We start from the raw sequence: 22,961 nt of genomic DNA on the forward strand, positions 1-22,961 counted from the left end.
CTTTTTAACATTTCACCTAAGCCTGGGTAACACACCAATACTCTTTACCCACATTTGTTATTCTCATTGCAGAATTCTGTACTCTCTCTGTTCGCATATGTGCAAACAAGTACATGAAGTCCATCTGCCTCTGTATAGCACAGCCAACTTATCACTCTGCTTTTAAGTAAGGCCTAATATGATCGTGGAGTCAAATCCCCAATGAACCATACTGAAAATGTATCCAAGTTCCATACATCTTTAAATTACTGATCATTATGTTTGAATTACTGAACTATCACATTTGTAGGAATAATTCTATTCCAATTCTATTCCGGTCACCATTGACATTCTCCAAACTAACCACAAGGGGGAGTCAAGACACACACAGGGATACTTTTTAACATATATCACCTAAACCTGGGTAATACACCATATATATATATATATATTTTTCAGGACAAATAGTCTAAACATATAAGCGATACCATATGGTAGCCCCGATTACACATATATTCATCTATACAATATTTTTATTTACAATACATTTTTATATTCTTATTTTATTTTATATTTTTTTATATATCACTCAAAATCCATCCATCTGAGCATGAGCTTTTTTGCATTTAGTTTAAATGTCACACATCACAGAAGTTCTAAGTGCAAGGGCCACTTTAGGTATGAAATTAATTTGCTGAAGGAATTACTTAGAGGTTTACTTCACAAGTTATTGTGCTGCACCTGTTACCAATTTTAAGAGATTTGTTTAAAGATGTCTGTAGATTGCACAAATTACTAATTGCCTACACCTCGAGCGAGGGAAGGTCTCATAGAACTGATAGAGATCATGTGTGCATGATTATCTACTGTGTATAACATTGTCACTACTTGTAGCATATTTATGTATGTATTTAGAGTTTAGCATTATTGGTCTTTCATATTATTGGGCATTAGTCCAACACCCAACACTCAATAAAGGTCGTTTTTACATTTTATTATTTAATTGTACCAATACCAATTGATGACCAATCCAATCATCAATTAGGTATTTGCCTATAAAGAGGGAAGATACAGGGCATCCGGCAGAACCTGACGAAGCATTACTGCGAAACTAGTTGTTCCCTGCCGGAGCCCATTGATTGAAGGACCCAGCCAGCCTGCTGACATCCGGTAAGACCTCCTCTTCCGGTCCCGCCGTCGGACGCGACCACGGGAGCTGTACTGGTGAGAGGAATATCACCGGACGATCAGGCTGATGCTGGGCTGTTTTAAAGCTGTACCGTGAGTTTATTTTGACTTTGTTTTCTGTACCTAATAAATTCTATTTTTGCTCACTCACCGAGTTCGGCCCTTTTCTTCCTATTTGGGCCCCCGGGAGAGAAGCAACTCACGTACTGCCTCCACCAGGAGGGTGAGAAAGCTATTGTTTTTAGCAGCATTCCGTGAAGGAAAGACTGCACATTAAACTCTGCTAACCAGCCCCATTATCCCCCTTTTACCTCAGATCAACAACAGGCTATATAAACACACCCTGTTAGTCATCCACATATAGCACATATTCTTCTTCTGTTCACAAAAAAACCACACAATTCCATTTAAATTTTATTTAAGGTATTTAAGGATTTTATTTAAGGATTTTCTAATCTATTTTTTAAGCTATTTTAGAATATATTTTTTCATATATTTTTACTTTTAATTACCAAGGTTCTTTAATTCCAAAGAGTTTTAAGCTATTTTAAAAATATATTTTTCATACATTTTAAATTCCAAAGTTCTTTTGGCTGTATTGTACCGTTCGATTACTAAAACACTAATACCGTGTTCCATATCTTCCTATCCTCTTATCTCTACGTTTGAGCAAAATCCCGTGCGCTGACCAACCCTCCACCTCCACTAATAACAGTAACACAGTAAGGTGATTTGGGCCTAGTTTTCCCATAGACCTGTGTTTCCTGCTACCCTGCCCCCAGCTGCTCTGTGTGCTCCTCAGCAGGAACAATACACTGTCACAGCTCTTAGCCCGCCCCATCATGGGAAGTGTAGTTCAACCCCCTCGGTGTCGTGGCATCAACAACTTGAGCTCAGGATGTGGGCCTATCCCAGTCAGTGGGAAGAACAGCAGCTACATGTAAATATCCTGGCTAAAAATGAAGGATGTCAGGAGGATTTAAACACATGCCCTCCAACTGTACCTATTTGGTAGGCACTGTTTATCTGTTTTATGTCCTGTACCTACTGCTCAACTGGTTATAGGGAATTATTATCCCTCCTATTGTGTGTATACAAATATTATTAATAATATGATCTTTGCATATAGCAAATTACATGTTATTCACAGCCTACAACTGTACCTGTTTTTTTTAATGTCCTGTACCTATTAAATTAATTTTTACCCATTTAGCAGGTACTGTACCTGTTATGTCCTGGTCCTATTAAATTCTTATTTACCTATGTTACCTATTTAGCTGGTTCTCTACCTATTATGTTATATGCCTATTAAATTAAATTAATCTTTACCCATTTAGCAGGTACTGTACCTTTTATGTCCTGGAATTATTACATTTTTATTGACCTATTTTACCTACCTAGCAAGTACTGTATCTGTTATATCCTGTGCCTATTAAATTCTTCTTGACCTATTTTACCTATGTAGCAGGTACTCTACCTGTTATATCCTGTGCCTATTACATTCATCTTTACCTATTTTACCTACTGTATTGATGCCAGTGGCTGAAGCTTCAGCTAATTAAAGCTGGGAGATTGATGACTTACCTGCTAACAATCAACTGGTTATGGTGGATTTAATAACACTTCTATTGTGTGTATTTAAGAATATACAAATAAATCCATAAATATATATGTTTTATTGCTTATATGATCTTTGCGTGTAAGTAAATGGTTCATGTTATTGAGCTTCCTTCGGTGGAGTCACTTTCCTGCCAGCTCCTCTGTCCTACAGCGAGATACTGCAGCAAATAAAGTGTACCTATTTTGTATGTGCCAAATGTTGGCGGGTCTGTAATCATGTCTGTCAAAGTCCGAGGACGTAAGTTTGGTAGTGCCAATAAATTGCATTTTTATAGGAAAGTTTCCACTTGAAAGATGGAAACTCCACTGAAGTATAAGTAAAGTCAATGAGTGGGACTCATGTTTATTGTTATTATTATTATTATTGTTATATTGTGTGTGTGTGCGCGCATGTATGTGTGTGTATATATATATATATATATACATATATATATATATATTATATATATATACTAGCTGAGAGACCCGGCGTTGCCCGGGATGTAATGTTCCCGTTCCTCTCTCTCCTCCCCCCTCTCTCTGTTTGTCCCCCATTCACATCAATCCAGTCCCCCCCCCTCCCTCCCTCCTTTACAGCTTCATGTAGCGTGTGTGCGTCAGTCACTGTGTGTTTGCTCGCGCGTCAGTGAGTCTGAGGCAGAAACACAAACACACACAGACTGACTGACACACACACAGTCAGTGTGTGCCTCAGTCAGTGTGTGCGTGCGTCAGTCAGGCTTTGTGTGCGCGTCAGTCAGTGTGTGCGTGCGTGCGGCAGTCAGTCAGTGTGTGCGCGCGGGGCGTCAAAGGCAGGGGGGGGCGGCAAAGGCAGGGGGGGGCGTCAAAGGCAGGGGGGGGGCGTCAAAGGGAGGGGGGGGGGCGTCAAAGGGAGGGGGGGCGTCAAAGGGAGGGGGGGGCGTCAAAGGGAGGGGGGGGGCGTCAAAGGGAGGGGGGGGGCGTCAAAGGGAGGGGGGGGGGCGTCAAAGGGAGGGGGGGGCGTCAAAGGGAGGGGGGGGCGTCAAAGGGAGGGGGGGGGGCGTCAAAGGGAGGGGGGGGGCGTCAAAGGGAGGGGGGGGGCGTCAAAGGGAGGGGGGGGGCGTCAAAGGGAGGGGGGGGGCGTCAAAGGGAGGGGGGGGGGGCGTCAAAGGGAGGGGGGGGGCGTCAAAGGGAGGGGGGGGGCGCCTCAAAGGCATGGATTCCTCCCCCCCTGTATTTCCTGCAGTGGACAGGAGGGGGGGGGCAGTGGACAGGAGGGGGGGGCAGTGGACAGGAGTGGACAGGGAGGGGGGGCAGTGGACAGGAGGGAGGGGGCAGGAGTGGACAGGAGGGGGGGGGCAGTGGACAGGAGGGGGGGGGGCAGTGGACAGGAGGGGGGGGGGCAGTGGACAGGAGGGGGGGGGGGCAGTGGACTGGAGGGGGGGGCAGTGGACAGGAGGGGGGGGGCAGTGGACAGGAGGGGGGGGGGGCAGTGGACAGGAGGGGGGGGGGCAGTGGACAGGAGGGGGGGGGCAGTGGACAGGAGGGGGGGGGCAGTGGACAGGAGGGGGGGGGCAGTGGACAGGAGGGGGGGGGCAGTGGACAGGAGGGGGGGGGGGCAGTGGACAGGAGGGGGGGGGGCAGTGGACAGGAGGGGGGGGCAGTGGACAGGAGGGGGGGCAGTGGACAGGAGGGGGGGCAGTGGACAGGAGGGGGGACGCAGTGGACAGGAGGGGGGACGCAGTGGACAGGAGGGGGGGGCAGTGGACAGGAGGGGGGGGCAGTGGACAGGAGGGGGGGGCAGTGGACAGGAGGGGGGGGCAGTGGATAGGAGGGGGGGGCAGTGGACAGTGACACACACACACACACACACACACACACACACCTCAGTTGATGCGCCCTTTCTCAGTTCCGTTTGGCGCCGGAGGTGGGGAGCGACACCTACCTGTACTTCCGGGCGCCGCCACCGTCTGACTCGGCGCCGCGAGGGAGGAAGGGGGTCCGCCATCTTACGCGCCGCGTGGCAGCTGCGGGAAGCGAGGTGATTTGGAGCGGGGAGGGGGGAGAGGTGATTTGGAGCGGGGAGAGGTGATTTGGAGCGGGGAGAGGTGATTTGGAGCGGTGAGGGGGGAGAGGTGATGCCGCTGGGGAGGGGGAGAGGTGATGCCGCTGGGGAGGGGGAAGAGGCGATGCCGCTGGGGAGGGGGAAGAGGTGATGCCGCTGGGGAGGGGGAAGAGGTGATGCCGCTGGGGAGGGGGAAAAGGTGATTTGGAGAGGGGAGAGAGGTGTGTGTGTGTGTGTGTGTGTGTGTGTGTGTGTGTGTTTATTTATTTTTTTGGACCTTTGGCCCGTCACTCCGCCTCAGGCCAATGAGAGGTGTGGGGGGCGGGCCAAGGGGGTGGTGTGAGTGTGTGAGGCCAATGAGAGGTGTGCGGGGGCGGGCGGGCCAAGGGACCAATGAGATTGCCGCTAGGGACACCGGACATCCAGCAGGCAGGCATGCATGCAGGCAGGCAGGCAAACATACAGTGCTTTCACTAATATAGTATAAGATATATATATATATATATATATACATACATACACACACACACACAGATAGATTTTACCAGATTGAAGTCCGGGAAAAAACGAGACAGCACACAGCCAGGAAAATCCAGAAGAACTGTATTCAAATAAACATGGCACGGCATCCAACGTTTCGGTCATCAAAGAGTGACCTTCCTCAGGGTTAAGGTGCATACCCAGAAAACCACCCACAGATGGGTATGCACCTTAACCCTGGATGTGCTCAAAGCTGTGACCATGCAGCAAGCTTAAGCCTATAGGGAACCATGTTAAAAATGGTTATTGAGGCAAAAAGTGACACTGTGTGCTCATTTGCATGTCATTTCCCAGAATCCCTTGCTGCAGTAGAAATGCTGTATGCTGGGTGATAATGGGGAAAGGCGGGGTTGCAGACCTGCCTAAGACATGCAGATGAGCATACAGTTATATTTGCATATTTGCTTTCCTGTGGAGGGTTTTTGTCACTTTTTTTACTCACCATAACTTAACTCAGTATTATGGTTTAGCCTATCCCACAGCCTCTCTTGCATTCCCAGTAAAATCAACCCCACACTGATGAGACCCATCAAGGTTGAAACAGCTGTCTGTGGGTGGTTTTCTGGGTATGCACCTTAACCCTAGCTGTGCTCAAAGCTGTGACCATGCAGCAAGCTTAAGCCTATAGGGAACCATGTTAAAAATGGTTATTGAGGCAAAAAGTGACACTGTGTGCTCATTTGCATGTCATTTCCCAGAATCCCTTGCTGCAGTAGAAATGCTGTATGCTGGGTGATAATGGGGAAAGGCGGGGTTGCAGACCTGCCTAAGACATGCAGATGAGCATACAGTTATATTTGCATATTTGCTTTCCTGTGGAGGGTTTTTGTCACTTTTTTTACTCACCATAACTTAACTCAGTATTATGGTTTAGCCTATCCCACAGCCTCTCTTGCATTCCCAGTAAAATCAACCCCACACTGATGAGACCCATCAAGGTTGAAACAGCTGTCTGTGGGTGGTTTTCTGGGTATGCACCTTAACCCTGGCTGTGCTCAAAGCTGTGACCATGCAGCAAGCTTAAGCCTATAGGGAACCATGTTAAAAATGGTTATTGAGGCAAAAAGTGACACTGTGTGCTCATTTGCATATCATTTCCCAGAATCCCTTGCTGCAGTAGAAATGCTGTATGCTGGGTGATAATGGGGAAAGGCGGGGTTGCAGACCTGCCTAAGAAATGCAGATGAGCATACAGTTATATTTGCATATATATATATATATATATATAAAAAACAAAAAAGTGTGGCGCCAAAAAATAAAAATATATAAGTGATATAATAAATTAAATGTGACTATAGTTGATGAATAAAAAGTTGTGTAAAGTGAATGATGTATGAAAGGGTTAATATCTCAATATACCAATGTGACCTTAGTGCATATTAATACAACACAACCAATAAAAGTATACAAAACAGTGCATGAACGTGCTCAAAAAAGAGAAAAAGAAAGACACAAAAATCAAAAAACTCCAACCAGTCCTTCCATAATTAGTCCATGATGATAGGATGTCTGATGTTGAAAGGGGTCTTTAGGCTGCTCTCACACAGGGTAAACCAACTCCACAGATATCTACAGACAAAAAAAGAGAGAGAGCGCACGCCCCATAGCATAATACTGCATAAAAATTTATTAAAACAAGGAAGGGGATGGGAAATGGGGGGGGTAGGAATCGCACTCACAAGATGCAAATGGTTAAAAGGCAATTTGTGATTATATCACCACCATCCGGTTCTGGATACTGCAACACGTCTCCGTGGACTCCTTCAGGGCTGCCAGACACGATCACCAGGGACCAGATGTTAAAGGCTCCGTTCGCTGTCTGTATAGAGTCCAAAACTCCTGCTCACACTTCCAATGGCCGCCGATCGGATTCCCGCGCTTGGTGTAGGCTGCTGCGCGTGCGCGGCGTCGTCGTGATGACGTAATCGCGCTCTCAGTACCCTAACGCGTTTCGTCACCTGACCGGTAACTTTCTCAAAGGGCTGATGTAGAAAGTAATCAAGTCCTGCCCTTAAATAACCAGTCCGTTGCCAGGCAACCCGTGATCGGGTGATTAATACAACCTGTGGTGGTATTAAATGAAGCTAATACATAACATATATGCTAATTATATAAAGGACTAGTTTTCTAAGGGCTGATAGGGACTAATGCACTTCAGGAATGAGCATAAAATAATTACAAATGTGCAATTACAACACAATAATATACAATAATGAACAATAATATGGGAACAGAAAGGATATCATGACATTATTTTTTAACACTAACAATAAAATTCAAACATTTTGACATCATATATATTCATCAATCATTGTACTGCAATGTATATTTCCAAACATTATTCTCAAACTATATTTGATGGTTTCCCAATAGGAAAATCCACAAGATAGATGTTTCACAAGATGTATTCAAAATTTATTTTTCACACTCTCCATAGGTGTGAATAACTATACCATACATTGCACTACATGATCAACATATAAAAGCAAGATTACATTAATTAAAACAATAAATTCAGATCTAACTGATCTACATCATAAACAGAACAAAATTACCCATATATTCCAATTCCATATCCATATATACATAGAGAAGGATTTAAGACCCAATTGATGTATATTAAAAAGTGATATATTCCCTTATGGGTTAATAGATTATATCTGTATATCCCTTATATATCTCTGTATACTAAAAATACAAACATATTATATTTGTTCCTTAGTATTCAATTTATTACACTTAGTGCCTCAAATACTATAGGATATAGAAATTGGATTAACTTATTTCCACAGAGACAGGGAAAGAATGACCTTTAATAGTCACAATTAAACCCCTGTAAAAATACAATAGGTTAATAGAGAGCTGAAGAGAGGGAGGACAAGGTTTGGATGTTAATAATTGTGGACTAAATTTATGTATAGTGCATAGGAACTCCTACTATAAAGAATATTCTATATAAACAAATATATATAAAATTTATATTTTAGTTGGGAAAACTAAATTAAAAAATTAAAAATAAAAAATATAAATAAATGAAGAATGGGGGAAAATAATTTTAAACGCCTCTTCAAATATAATAGGAAGTGAATAAAAAGATAAGAATGAATAGATGGGTATTGTGAAAAAATGAGGGATGATGAAGGGATGGGAAGGAGGGCTCAGGGGAGGGAAATGTGGGAATGGGAAGGAAAGTGAACTATTGAGGAGTGTGGAAAAAAGAGGACCGCAGGTGGGAACCATACCTAGGTTCCTATGAGGAGAGCGAGGAGAGTCCAAGAGGTCAGGAGATCAAACCAGTGTACTGGCATCCAGACACTCAGGGGTGAGAGTCCCCAACTGGTGGATCCAATAAGTCTCCTGTCTGCACAAGATCTTGTATCGATCGCCCCCCAGAGCACAGGGAGAGATGAACTCCAGGCCCATGATTGACATACATTTTGGGTCCTGGTTATGTATAATTTTATAGTGTCGGGAAATGCTGTTTGTATTTAGTCTCTTAATGACACTCCTCCTGTGCTCTAGGAAGCGAGTGCAGAGGGATCTGGTGGTGCGCCCCACATGAACAACGGACTGGTTATTTAAGGGCAGGACTTGATTACTTTCTACATCAGCCCTTTGAGAAAGTTACCGGTCAGGTGACGAAACGCGTTAGGGTACTGAGAGCGCGATTACGTCATCACGACGACGCCGCGCACGCGCAGCAGCCTACACCAAGCGCGGGAATCCGATCGGCGGCCATTGGAAGTGTGAGCTGGAGTTTTGGACTCTATACAGACAGCGAACGGAGCCTTTAACATCTGGTCCCTGGTGATCGTGTCTGGCAGCCCTGAAGGAGTCCACGGAGACGTGTTGCAGTATCCAGAACCGGATGGTGGTGATATAATCACAAATTGCCTTTTAACCATTTGCATCTTGTGAGTGCGATTCCTACCCCCCCCATTTCCCATCCCCTTCCTTGTTTTAATAAATTTTTATGCAGTATTATGCTATGGGGCGTGCGCTCTCTCTCTTTTTTTGTCTATATATATATATATATATATATATATATATATACAGGCATACCCCGCATTAACGTACACAATGGGACTGGAGCATGTATGTAAAGCGAAAATGTACTTAAAGTGAAGCACTACCTTTTTCGACTTATCGATGCATGTTCTGTACTGCAATCGTCATATACGTGCATAACTGATGTAAATAATGCATTTGTAACAGGCTCTATGGTCTCCCCGCTTGCGCACAGCTTCGGTACAGGTAGGGAGCCGGTATTGCTGTTCAGGACGTGCTGACAGGCGCATGCGCGAGCTGCTGTTTGCCTATTGGGCGATATGTACTTACTCGCGAGTGTACTTAAAGTGAGTGTACTTAAAGCGGGGTATGCCTGTATATATATATATGTATATATACTGTAAATGCAAAGTAAATAAAGAATAATACAGTGTACCTTAACAGGTATTCATTTTATAAAAATGAACTCTGCAAAGTACAACCTGCCTTAACTGTAACAAATACATTGCTTTGTCTCTGTTGGAGACTTTCTTATATTTTACAAATATAAGAAATGCAAGTTATCATTACTGTTATTTGATTTCTAGAATGGGCCTTGGATCTAGTCAAAACTGATAGAAATTAATCATTTATAAATGAAAGCCATGATATAACCTCCCTTGTCAACTGATCTTCTGTGGGTTTCACTTATTTGGAGTTGGTCTTATAGACGTCAGTAGAGTCTCACTGACACATCATCACTTTTCTATTAAAATGCCATTTTTTTGGGAAACAGAATACACACATCTCACTGATTTCAGTGCTTGGAGGTTGACAGCTCAGAGTGATTCTGTGCTGCTAACCTGAGCCCATGACATGAGATTTCAATCCTGGCCTTATAATCAACTCAAATCTAAATGCAGGTTGGCTATTACTGAGCTACACCATCTGGGGGAAATGGTCATTCAGAAAATGGAATCTCTTTCGATACGCTGAGATAACATGGAAATAACAGTGAGTTCCCTCAAAGGACAAACCTATTGCACGGCAACATTAGTTCAAAGGTATAGGCTCCCCTTTGCTGATATTTCGATTTCCCAGAAAAATGATAATTGTCACAATCGCCAAAACATTAAGTGAGCTATCGGTGCCTGACTTGCCCTTGTGATATATTATATTCACAGCCTCCTGTGAGGGGGGACTCTTTGAAGGAATAAAATTGCCATAATTCTACCTTTCCCAGGTGTCAACTGGAAAAGGGGTAAGATACTCATCACCCCTTTGCTATCTGCTGACTGAGTCTTTGATGCCATAAGGGAAGGTAAGTTCTACGTTGTGTGCCTCACTGTTTGTTTTTTTAAATAATATCCTGCAATATAATTTAGTATCGAAAAGAAGAAATGAGAAAAAAGCTAAACCTTCACAGTGCAGTATCGTATAAAAATAGAAAAAGTATATACAGTTGTAAGGGATTGTACTTACAAACACCATACAAAGATGCACCTATCTACAACAACGTGAGTCTCCACCTAGGGGGGGAGTCTTTTGGAGACTGAATGGTATCCTGTTGAGTGGAGCACCCTTGGGCTGCAGGTGGAGGTCTTGGATGCCAGCAGCATGAAGGATGGTTGGCCAGATAGCTGATGGAAGGCCACACTGTGGAACGCAGCGTAGGCACTTAATATATGATGTTGAAGGGGGAGGGGAAGTGGACACCAGTGACATCTCAACAGGTCTATTGTGCGAGTGTCCTGAGAGAGTACTCTGTGACCCTGACTTTTAATTGGAAGAACGTTCCTTCAGCCTATAGTAGCGCTACAGTATCTCCATGTTCCCCCCTTGTCTACCCTCCGAGATGAACCAGGGTTCTTATATCGGGGTGTATTTATGACATTTCTTTCTTAAGAAGGCCGTGAGTTTTTCCATTAAGGAAACATGCCAGATCCCGCGTTTCACAATATCTACTGAACACTTTGCTTTTTCCAGAAAGCAGCTATGCAGCATCTACAGTATGGCTGAGAGGATATGGGTAATCAATCTGGCATAGGCCCTTGGGACATCTGGAACTGGTCTACCTAGCCGGGACATCCAGGGACAACTTTTTCTATTTTTATCATATACTGCACCATGGAGGTTGAACTTTTTAAACTTCTTTCTTTTAGATGTTTCTTTGTTATTGAGGTACAACCAAGCCTTAAATGCATGAAGTAGCACATATGGACATTATTTGGGCTTTTCTATGTGAAAATATTGGGTTATTCTTATAGATCACTTATTGGATATAATAATCTAATTCTGACGCATACACATTTCTTATACTCATTCACACTTGAGATTTGAATATATGTATATGTATATGTATATGTGTATGTGCAGTGCTCGACAAATAATGATAACCAATCGCCCGTTGCGAGTGGATTTAGGCAGCTGGCGACCCGTGCTGCAGCTCAATGAATTCCCCTGCTCGTGCCAATTTTTTTTTTTTTTTTTTTAAATAAATAAATAATCCCCCTCCCTGATTGGGTTAAAAAAAAAGTTTAAAAAAATGGCGGCAAATCCGGTGGTCCTGGCGCGCGTGCACAGGGCAAGCAGAGTGTCCTGCCATTTGCGCTGCCTGTTCCCCCCAGCAACCCAGAATCCCCCGCATCCCTCCCCCCCCCACTCCCCATGTGGGACGGAGGGGGAAGCCCAAAACAAGCCCCGCGCGCAACCCAGCCCCTCCCCCTCCGCTCCCCACGTGAGACGGAGGGGGAAGCCCAAAACAAGCGCCGCGCGCGATCCAGCCCCCCCCCACACCCTCCCCCCTCCGCTACCCACGTGGGACGGAGGGGGAAGCCCAAAACAAGCGCGCGATCCAGCCCCCCCGCACCCTCCGCTCCCCACGTGGGACGGAGGGGGAAGCCCAAAACAAGCGCGCGATCCAGCCCCCCCGCACCCTCCGCTCCCCACGTGGGACGGAGGGGGAAGCCCAAAACAAGCGCGCGATCCAGCCCCCCCGCACCCTCCGCTCCCCACGTGGGACGGAGGGGGAAGTGCCAACCCAGCTTCCCCCGTGCGCGCCTCCTGCGCCAGTCCGCCTCCTGCCCATGATCTCCCCCTAATCACCTGCCCCCGATCCTCGCTTGGTGTCCGGGGAGCGTGCTGCGGCGTCGGCCGCTTCGGGGGGGACCTGCTGCTGCTGCTGAGGCCCACGCTGCGCTGTGTGTCCCATGTCTTGGAGAGGCACCCCAGCCGTGCGGAGACCCCACTGCTGCCACGTGTGACCCGGTGAGTGTGTGAGTGACAGACTGAGTGTCTGTGAGTGTGCCTGTGTGTCTGTGAGTGTGTCTGTGAGTGTGCCTGTGTGTCTGTGAGTGTGCCTGTGTGTCTGTGAGTGTGCCTGTGTGTCTGTGTGTCTGTCAGTGTGCCTGTGTGTCTGTCAGTGTGCCTGTGTGTCTGTCAGTGTGCCTGTGTGTCTGTCAGTGTGCCTGTGTGTCTGAGTGTGCCTGTGTGCCTGTGTGTCTGTGAGTGTGTCAGTGTGCCTGTGTGCCTGTGTGTCTGTCAGTGTGCCTGTGTGTCTGTCAGTGTGCCTGTGTGTCTGTCAGTGTGCCTGTGTGTCTGTCAGTGTGCCTGTGTGTCTGTGAGTATGTCTGTGTGCCTGTGTGTGTGTCTGTGAGTCTTCTGTGTGGGTGTGTCTCTGCGTGAGTGTCTGCGTGAGTGTGTCTCTGCGTGTCTGTGAGTGAGAGTGAGTGTGTGTCACCCTCTCCCTGTGTCGCCCTCGCCTTCTCCCTGTCGCCCTCGCCCTCTCTCTGTCTTTGTCTCTCATTCTCTCTGTGTGTGTTCTGTGTCTCTCTTTTTTTGTCTCTCATTTTTGTGTGTCTCTCATTTTTGTGTCTCTCATTTTTGTGTGTCTCTCATTTTTGTGTCTCTCATTTTTGTGTGTCTCTCTTTTTCTGTGTGTCTCTCTTTTTCTGTGTGTGTCTCTCTTTTTCTGTGTGTCTCTCTTTTTCTGTGTGTGTCTCTCTTTTTCTGTGTGTGTCTCTCTTTTTCTGTGTGTGTCTCTCTTTTTCTGTGTGTGTCTCTCGTTTTCTGTGTGTGTCTCTCTTTTTCTGTGTGTGTCTCTCTTTTTCTGTGTGTCTCTCTTTTTCTGTGTGTGTCTCTCTTTTTCTGTGTGTGTCTCTCTTTTTCTGTGTGTGTCTCTCTTTTTCTGTGTGTGTCTCTCTTTTTCTGTGTGTGTCTCTCTTTTTCTGTGTGTGTCTCTCTTTTTCTGTGTGTGTCTCTCTCTGTCTGTCTCTCTCTGTCTGTCTCTCTCTATCTGTCTCTCTCTATCTGTCTCTCTCTATCTGTCTCTCTGGCCGAGTCCATAGAAGGACAGGCCCCGCTGAGCCGTGCGGACGCTCCGCGCTGAGCCCCTGCATACTCAATGAGGATGCCTTGAGAGGGGGCTCACGCGAGCGTCCGCAGGCGTGCTGAGGCGCTGGAGTTTTCAGCCGACAGCCAAGCTGTTTTTCAGAGCACTGTCGGCTGAAAACATCCAATCAGCGCGGAGCAGCGTCAACGTCACGGCGCCTTGACGTCTCTTTATCTGTCTCTCTCTGTCTCTCTCTGTCTCTCTCTCCCACTCTCTCTCCCACTCTCTCTCCCACACTCTCTCTGTCTCTCCCGCGCTCTCTCTCTGTCTCTCCCACTCTCTTTCTGTCTCTCCCACTCTCTTTCTGTCTCTCCCACTCTTTCTCTGTCTCTCCCACTCTCTCTCTCTGTCTCTCCCACTCTCTCTCTGTCTCTCCCACTCTCTCTCTGTCTCTCCCACTCTCTCTCTGTCTCTCTCACTCTCTCTCTCTCTCTCCCACTCTCTCTCTCTCCCACTCTCTCTCTCTCCCACTCTCTCTCTCTCCGACTCTCTCTCTCTCCCACTCTCTCTCTCTCCCACTCTCTCTCTCTCCCACTCTCTCTCACTCTCTCCCACACTCTCTCTCTCACTCTCTCCCACACTCTCTCTCTCACTCTCTCCCACACTCTCTCTCTCTCTCCCCCACACACTCTCTCTCTCTCTCTCCCCCACACAGTCTCGCTCTCTCTCCCCCACACACTCTCGCTCTCTCCCCCACACACTCTCACACTATGGATCTGGATATCTTAACTGCCCTATACTACACTGAAATAACCTATACTGCTTACTTCCAGATCTGACTCAAGCTTCACACGGAAGACATCGAACCCCCCCTAACCCAGAAGACAGGTAACGAACACCTCCCCTCCAATGTATAACATTGCGGGAATGAGGGTACCTGGACTTTGAGGGTCTGCGGATCAGGTAAGATCCCAGACGGGATTGCTGCTTTAAATATTGTGAAGCGGGGGCATCCAGACACTAGTTAAGGGGTGCAGGAAACTGGTCATCCACATCTGGCTTTTTTTTTCTAGATTCGACATTTATACACAAACACACACACCAAGGACTAATTGTAGTATAATGTAATACAATAAATAAACTAATATCAAAAACGAATGTTCTTACTAGGAATTTATTCAATTTATTTAATTTATGGCTTTTTTTTAAATGCGTGGCTGGGGGCGGGACTAGAGGCGGGGTTGGGGGCGGGACTAGGGGCGGGACTAGGTGGCGAGTAGATTTTTGGGTTCGGCGAGTAGATTTTTGGGTGATTTGTCAAGCACTGTGTATGTGTATGTATGTACGTGTGTATATACTGTATATGTATGTATATATATATGTGAAATTGCTCTTTTGTTCAAATAGGAGGATGCAAGGTGCTCTCTCCCTATGATACATGTTGGGTATTGGTGCTTTGTGCTTATGTTCTGGTCATGCTTGCGCAAATGGGACTGTACTTGTTTGTTCCAGACTCATGTTTCAGATATGTCTATTTGACATGATATGAAGTTAGTAATGTTACAGTGGCGGCTGACCTGAGTCTAAAACGGCTAGATCCGCGGCTCTCAGATAATCCCGGTTAGGTGCGTTTTTTTTATTGTTTTGCCCGGAGAGAATTGCGTTATTTTCGCGCTCGTGATATTAGCATTTTATTCTCGCTGTCTGCAATACTGCAATGCCGTGTAAAAACTCAGGGGGGCGTTTGCGAGCTGTTATCTTGGAAGTCTAATACCTTCGCGATTCAACCTACGTCAGTACACAGTCTGTGTGTGCGCGCGCAGTAATTGTAAATTAGCATATTTAAAGTATACAGTACATGCATTTGCAGTGCTGTACTGTACAGTATGTCTCATTTGAAAATTTTTGAAACGCATAGGCGTGTACAGTACTGTAACAGTGTCACATTTCGGAATATACAGTGGCGACACAGTTTATCGCACTGCGGCCAGATCCGCAAGCCGGGAGATTTCCCGGCTTGCTAGTGGCCGCCCCTCGGCGTGCCGCGCGTCATAGACGCGCGGTCACGCGTCTTCGGGAGCGTGCGCCCCCTGCACGCGCGTCCAGGGGCTCCCCGAGGGAGCCCTGGTGTCCCGCGATCGCGGGACAGCGGCAGGGGGTTCCGGGGGACCCGGCGGACCCGGCAGCGGTAGGGAGAGCGCCCCGAGAGCTACTGCTGCGGCCAAGAACGGGCAAATGCTCGAATAAACTTGGCCGCAGCAGTACAGCGCTCTCCCCTCGCTAAGGATAATTAACTGCACTGCAGGGTATTTCAACTTCTTATCTTCTCTACAATGCAGTACATCTCTCCCACACCATTCCTTTGAACGTGTGTCTGGTTTCAATCACATACTGTACCTGCTTGATAGCAGGTGATTACTACGCATGCGCCTGTAACTTCACCCACCACTGCCTGCTTGCTTGCTTGAGTGAGTGACCAAAAAAAAATAAAACAAAAAAATTTTTTATTCTAATTTTTTTTCTCCACAAGCCTGCAAAAACCATCTTGATACTGTATTACGATATTCAATCTGTGCTGTAGCTTTTGACTGTGACCCTGTGCGTTTGACTGCACATGGTTGATTTGTGCGCTTTTTAGTGTACGTACTAAAATTATAGTACAGTATGTCATTATCTTTGAACTTCATGCAGCTGTACCCTGTAGCCCCCTCCCCCATGAACACACACAAGGCTAGCTCAAGGATTTGAAATTCCACGGAGTCATTAATTTTCTGAATCTTGACATTGTGTTCTTAGTCCGTCCATAGCCGAGCTACAAAGCCTCACTGTGCCTGCGTGTAATCCTCTTTGAGATGGGAGCTAGCTGCTTACTGCACATGAATCACCCAACCCCCAACCCTTTGAGGCTTTGTTTACGGTAATGCTTTGGAAAATCCCTTCTCGAATTTGATTTGCACAGAGCATCACCTCTCTATGCGCCTGTGTGTAATCCTCTTTCGGATGGGAGCTAGTTGATTACTGCTCATGCGCCTGCAACTTCACCCACCACTGCTTGCTTGAGTGCCTCCCAAAAAAAAAAAATTTTAATTATAAATTTTTAACTGTTATTTTATCCACAAGCCTGCAAAAACAATCTTGATATTACGATATTCAATCTGTGCTGTAGCTTTTGACTGCACATGGTTGATTTATGTGCTTTTTATGTACTTTATTTCGGGGTGTAGGGATCAAATTATTATGTTGAACTGCCTTTTGAAATTACAGTACTCTACTCTATGTAATTTCTTTGAACTGCTGCACAACTAATCCTTCATCCCTCACCCACGCACACACAAACTCTTATCGGCAGACACCTCCACAGAGTCATTAATTTTCTGAATCTTGTCATTGTGTTTTTAATCCGTCCCTAGCCGAGCGTCAATCACCTCACTGCTCCTGCATGTACTGTAATCCTCCTTGAGATGGCAGCTAACGCATTACTCACCCAACCCCCTCAACCCTTTGAGGCTTAGTTTACGGTAACGCTTTGGAAAATCCCTTCTCGAATTTGAAATGTAACTCTGATTTGCACAGCATTGTGAGAATTGAGAGTTAAAAAAACCATTAACTGATTAATGTTGTTTTGTCATTCATTCTTATTCATTGGTGTACTATAGGTGTGTGTGTGTGTGTGGGGGGGGGGGGGTTGTCAATGATTATGATTAGCAGGAATGTAAATAAATATTTATTTTATTTTATCAGGAACCAAAAAATACAAATATAAAAATAATCATGAATAATACATGATGCAGTCTTTATTAAGTTCTTCTGGCAGATTCAAATTGGATAAACATTTAGAAAACATTTGTAAAACATGGATAAACATGAATAATGCACCTTTATAAGAATATTATTTAATAATATAAAATATATAATATATATATATATATAGTAATATAATTTTTTCCGTCTTTATCTTGTTCCCATTCTGTGTACAGTAGTTCATTGAGAGAGGAAAACAAAAGGCAGACAGGCGCACTGAGGGGTGTAAACAATTTATTAATCTAAGACAATGGGTAACCATCCACTGATACAGGGTTAAAAAGACAATGGGGCCAAAACAATTAAACTAAGAACGGGACTGGTGATAACACCAATATAGTAGATGTGGGGTTGGGGGTAACCAAATTAATCTAGCTAAGCACTACAGAAAGGGTCCAGACCAATCTGAGAACTTACCCTGCTAGAGACAAGGGAACCCGCTTCCACCAGCTGCAAATACTCCACAGGAACTGCCACCACGTGACCTCTACGCGTTTCGCACGTACTGCACCGACACACTTTATTCGAGCAAATACCCAGTATGTACCTGGCAGATACCTGGAATGCGCCGCTCCTCACCTCTGACAAGCCCCGTTGCGTTTGCCTTCCCAGCCTGGGTTCATGCCTGGCTGACGGGCGGCTGATCTGTTAAATGATAATGATTAGGATTTAATAGGCTGCAATGCTTCGCGTGTCTACCAGATGGCATAAATTCCTGAATTGTAATGCAGTATATATATATATATATACTGTGCAGTATTGCAGCCAGCGGGAATAAAATGCTTCAATCCCTGCCTGGAAAATACCTCAATGCACTCGGGCAGAAAACAGTCACAAACCTCAATACACCCGGGTATACCCGAATTCGTGGGACTAGCCGAGCTTGAATAAAGTGTGTCGCCAGTGTAGTGCTTCGTCAAATATTTTACCAGGAAGTAATACATTGAGAGTTACCTCTCGTTTTCAAGTGTGTCCTGGGCACAGAGCAAGACAAATAATACAAGGTTACAAATACAGTTACATAAATGGGCAGGGTATACATTGTATACAAGACATTGCGTACACAGTTAAAGAAAATATATATTATGGGTGTATGAAACAGTTACAGACCAGATTAAAATGTGTGACAGCCTTAGATTTGAAAGAACTTAAACTGGTGGTGGATATGAGAGTCTCTGGTAGGTTGTTCCAGTTTTGGGTTGCTCGGTAGGAGAAGGAGGAACGGCCGGATACTTTGTTGAGCCTTGGGACCATGAACAGTCTTTTGGAGTCTGATCTCAGGTGATAAGTGCTGCAAGTGGTAGGGGTGAGGAGATTGTTCAGATAGCTGGGTAGCTTGCCCATGAAGAATTTAAAGGCATGGATTAGACTGCATACAACACTCGACCTCCCCCCAGGCCATCCTTTTTTCCTGAAACGACAAGAAAACCAAAAATTAGTGCAGTTATATGCGTACTGTATTATGGCATTGGGTGATGTGTAGTACTACTGTAGATGGCTGGTGCTGCTTTCTCTGGAAAGAAAAAATTGAGCAGTTAGTAGGCATTTAGTAATGACAAACTTGTCTACACTGGAACTACTGTATACTCTGACTACGGTTAAATACTACAGTACTGTGTGTAACCAGATGGCTGGTGCTGCTCTCTCTAAAATTGATCAGTTACTGTACTCTACTGTAGGTGGATACTGTATTATGGCATTATGGCATTGTGAATGTAGTTAGTACTGTCAAACTAGTCTATACTGGAACTACTGTATATATGTACTGTATGTACTGTGCCATACTTACCTGTATCATACTGTACTTACAGTACAGTACTACTTTCCTGATGCTTGGCCATTACGCGCGATCACAATGGGCAACACAGTCGCAATACGGTCTATATATTTATTGCAGCGTTCCACGGTGAGTACATCGTTCCAAAAACTCATTATGCCTTTCACCAACTCATCCTTTTAGGAGGGTTTCACCACCTTCCGGATATGGTCCTTCAGCTGATGCCAGACCACATGCAGCTTCACGGGGTGTTTTGGCCGCGGCTTCATAGATATGCGACCTTTTTTGTGGAATGCAAAGGTTGCAAATCTCTCCAGCGACACAGTAGACTCGTCAGTGAAGATGCAATCCTGGAAAGTTTCCCCACTGTCGATCCATGCCTGGGTCTGGACCACTCTTTTGATTTTGTTTGCGTCCCTTATCATGGGGTACGCTCTGTAAAGACAAGGAATAAATAATTTTAGCGGTACAGTACAATTTCCTAAACAACACTTTTACCTCCTGTACTGTCCAGTACTAACCTCACATGTCCATATTTCCATCCAATGCTGCGTCTCATCTTCTTTATGCTGGTCTCGGATACAGTGAGATTGTGATTTTCCTGCAGAGTGTATTTGCACTCTTCTCATCATTCTCCTCGCTTATTTTGTCCACCAGAAGAGTTGTCTCCCTAAACAATGTAAAGAAAAACAAACTATTAATATGCAGCAATATAAAAAATATATATATACTGTTGTAATATAAATATAAATCTAAAAAATATATATACTGTTGTAATATAAATATATAAAATATATATTCTGGTATAATATAAATATACAAAATATATACTGTATACTGTTGTGATATAAATCTACAGAAATAACAAAAATATTAGATACAGTGCTGTAAATCTATAGTACAATATTTTATATATTAAAAAAAAAATGTAAATTTAAGTTGTATAAATATACTTACGCGTTAGTTACCTTTAGTGCCCTTTTGCGTTCTCTGTTTTTTCCGTGTGCATGATAGCTCACGGTGGTTGCTGGCACAACGATGCCAGAAGTAGCTAACCAGCTTTGGATAGCAGCAATTCGGTGTCCGCTCGTGTACATCTCCTTAATTCGCATGCTGAGTTCCTTGGAAATCTTTTTAACGGGCATTGCTGCGAGTAGAAAGAAATACAATACAAACACAAGAATGTATATTCAATGTTTAGTCGATGTGTATTCAATGTGCAGGGAATCCACAAAATGGATGGTGTATTTATACGGTAATGACTCACATTAGAGTACGCCCACTTTCAACACCTGTACCTCGTCGCCATGCATAAAAGGTTACACACTTTGCATAGCCCACCACTCGATGATCTTTATCTGAACTTGCCCTTGTCCAGATACTGCATTGTGCCATCTGCTTCCATGGATCAACCCCGATTCTACGGACACAGGAAGCCACTCGCCTCTGCCGTGCCTGTCACGCAGAAAAAGCGAAAGGCGGTTGCCGTTTCCATGCCAAGGCCAAAGCGACAGGCTAAGGCCAATAAAGAAAACCTTCTGCTGACCCCAAAGGCTAAGGGTTTTAATAGACGTCAGCCTTATTATGTCAAGAAGAAATACGGGGATGTACACTCCACTCAAAACAAATGGCAGCCAACCCATCGAACCCGCAGACCACTTTCCCCCATACGCTTCGACGACTCTGCCGCCGCTGTGCCGGAAATCTTCAGCCTGTCTTCTCCACTCCTCGTCCTCAACGCAGCCGCCGCCCTCCCGGAAACCCACAGGCCATCTTCTCCAGTTCTATTCGACGACGCTGCCGCTGGTGCCTCTGAAATCCACGGGTCACTTTCTCCTTTGCGCTTAGACGACTCTGCTTCTCGCCCGGAAATCCAGAGGTCACTTTCTCCATCCCTCTTCGATGACGCTGCCGCTTCTCCTCTACCGGATATCCACAGGTCACCTCCTCCACCCTTCTTCGACGACGCTGCCGCTTCTCTCCATGGAACCCCCATCTCATACTCCGTAGCACCCATCCACCCAGATGTCCACACGCCATGCACAAGAAGCAGCTCGTTAGACCGGATGCTGAATGGGATAAGTGTGGATATCCCCGTGGACTCCATTATGCTGACAAAGATAGATATGCTTCTGGAGACCATGCTAAATATGGAGCAACGGATGCTACATATGGATCAATGGATGGATCGACGGATGGAGAAGATAGAGGCTAACATAGCGGGTATACATCATTTGCTCGGTGTTCATGCCCCTGTTTCCCCGATGCCGCAGCAGGAGGGTGGCACGGATGTGATGAATGGGAGCATCAACACCCTTCCATCACCAAGCGCACCCCCTCAACCAGAAGATGTAGTGTACATGAATGCCGTTGAGGAGGACATGACAACCCCGTCAAGACAACGCCAGGAGACAATACAGCGACCAAGACAGGAGGAAAGCTTCCTCCCTAACAACCTACCCTCGCCCGTCGCCTCAAGCACACCCGCTCCCAGAAGACCTACATTTGCTCGCATCGATACGGTGTCCAACATCACCCTGTGCGATCTGCCACCGGCGCTCAGGGAGAAGTATAGGGTGATGAGTGCTGGTGCACCCCACAAGTATGCCTTGTACATTTTTAAGCACCATGTGCCCTACTCGTTGTACTGCGACTGGGCCTTCAGAGTGAATTACGAAGGAAATCGCCTAAAAAAGGCACTTCCAGACAATTTAAGAACGACCATTCTGGAGGAATTGCGGCACGTTTATTCAATTACAGATCCTGTAATGAAAGGCGTTCGAGACTGCATTAATGGCATTTAGTGCCATGCAAGGCATTGTCCATGGAAGGACAATCTGGTGGGGTGCGCATTTGACTGAGTGTTCCACTGTTGAAAATGTTTGGTAATTTATTGAATAAAGATTTTTTTTAATCACAGGTAAGACCATACTGTTGTGCTGAACTGTACTGTACAGTACTGTACATGTTTTGACCTGCTGTATTTAAATAAAGGAGATGTTGTGTGTTTTAACTTGTATTAATAAAAAAATGTTTGAATTTACTGTACACAAGACCTGCACAATTCCAGTCCCTGAGGCCTGCAAACAGGCACGGTTTTCAAAGGTTACCCTGAAAACCGGGTGTGGCAGGACGGCCTGTAGCCGAGGTCAGGGAACAGTCCACACATATAGTTTCAGGATAAATAAAAACGTTCAGTGGCTTTATTTCTCCACAGTAACATAACATGCGGGTACACTGTCCCTTTAACAAAATAAATCCTGCTCCACTTTGGGAGAAAAAACTGACTAATAACACAGCAGACCTATCTAGCAGGCTGGCTGGCTAAACCAGAACCAAACCATAAGGGTACTTTAAGCAGTCAGTAAACAAATGAATAATCCTTACTTTAGTTGAAGTAGTCTTTGGTGAAATCCCTCTGGCTAAGGGCTCACACAGCAGTATGCTCCTCTCTAAGGCAGCTACTGCCAGTCACATGATCCTTTTTCTACCTTGCTGGCTCTCAGGTGTCAGCTAAAGAGTTCTGATTTCCTAACTTCCACCTGAGTTAACCCTTATGAGTGCTGGATGAAGCACTCAGACATATGTCTCCCAGGCGTAACTGATAGGAGTTGACTTCACTCTGTCACATACCTCCCCTGTTTGTGTGTGGCTAGTGTCCCACACGGCTGAAGCCCGACCCTCCACTCCTTCCCTTGACAAAAAAATCAGCATTT

The 22,961-nt window shown here is 45.3% G+C and overlaps 1 long non-coding RNA gene across 1 annotated transcript in view; it reads left to right on the forward strand.

The window, feature by feature from the left end:
* Positions 1-2,041: 2,041 nt before the first annotated feature.
* The window catches only part of LOC142464528 (uncharacterized), a 195,991-nt gene continuing 175,071 nt past the window's right edge, over positions 2,042-22,961 (forward strand). The window contains exons 1-2 of the long non-coding RNA XR_012787676.1: positions 2,042-2,178; positions 10,581-10,658. This is a non-coding gene — a long non-coding RNA (uncharacterized LOC142464528). The remainder of the gene's footprint in view (positions 2,179-10,580; positions 10,659-22,961) is intronic.

Source organism: Ascaphus truei, chromosome 13 (assembly GCF_040206685.1).
Source record: "Ascaphus truei isolate aAscTru1 chromosome 13, aAscTru1.hap1, whole genome shotgun sequence".
Classification (NCBI taxonomy): domain Eukaryota; kingdom Metazoa; phylum Chordata; class Amphibia; order Anura; family Ascaphidae; genus Ascaphus; species Ascaphus truei.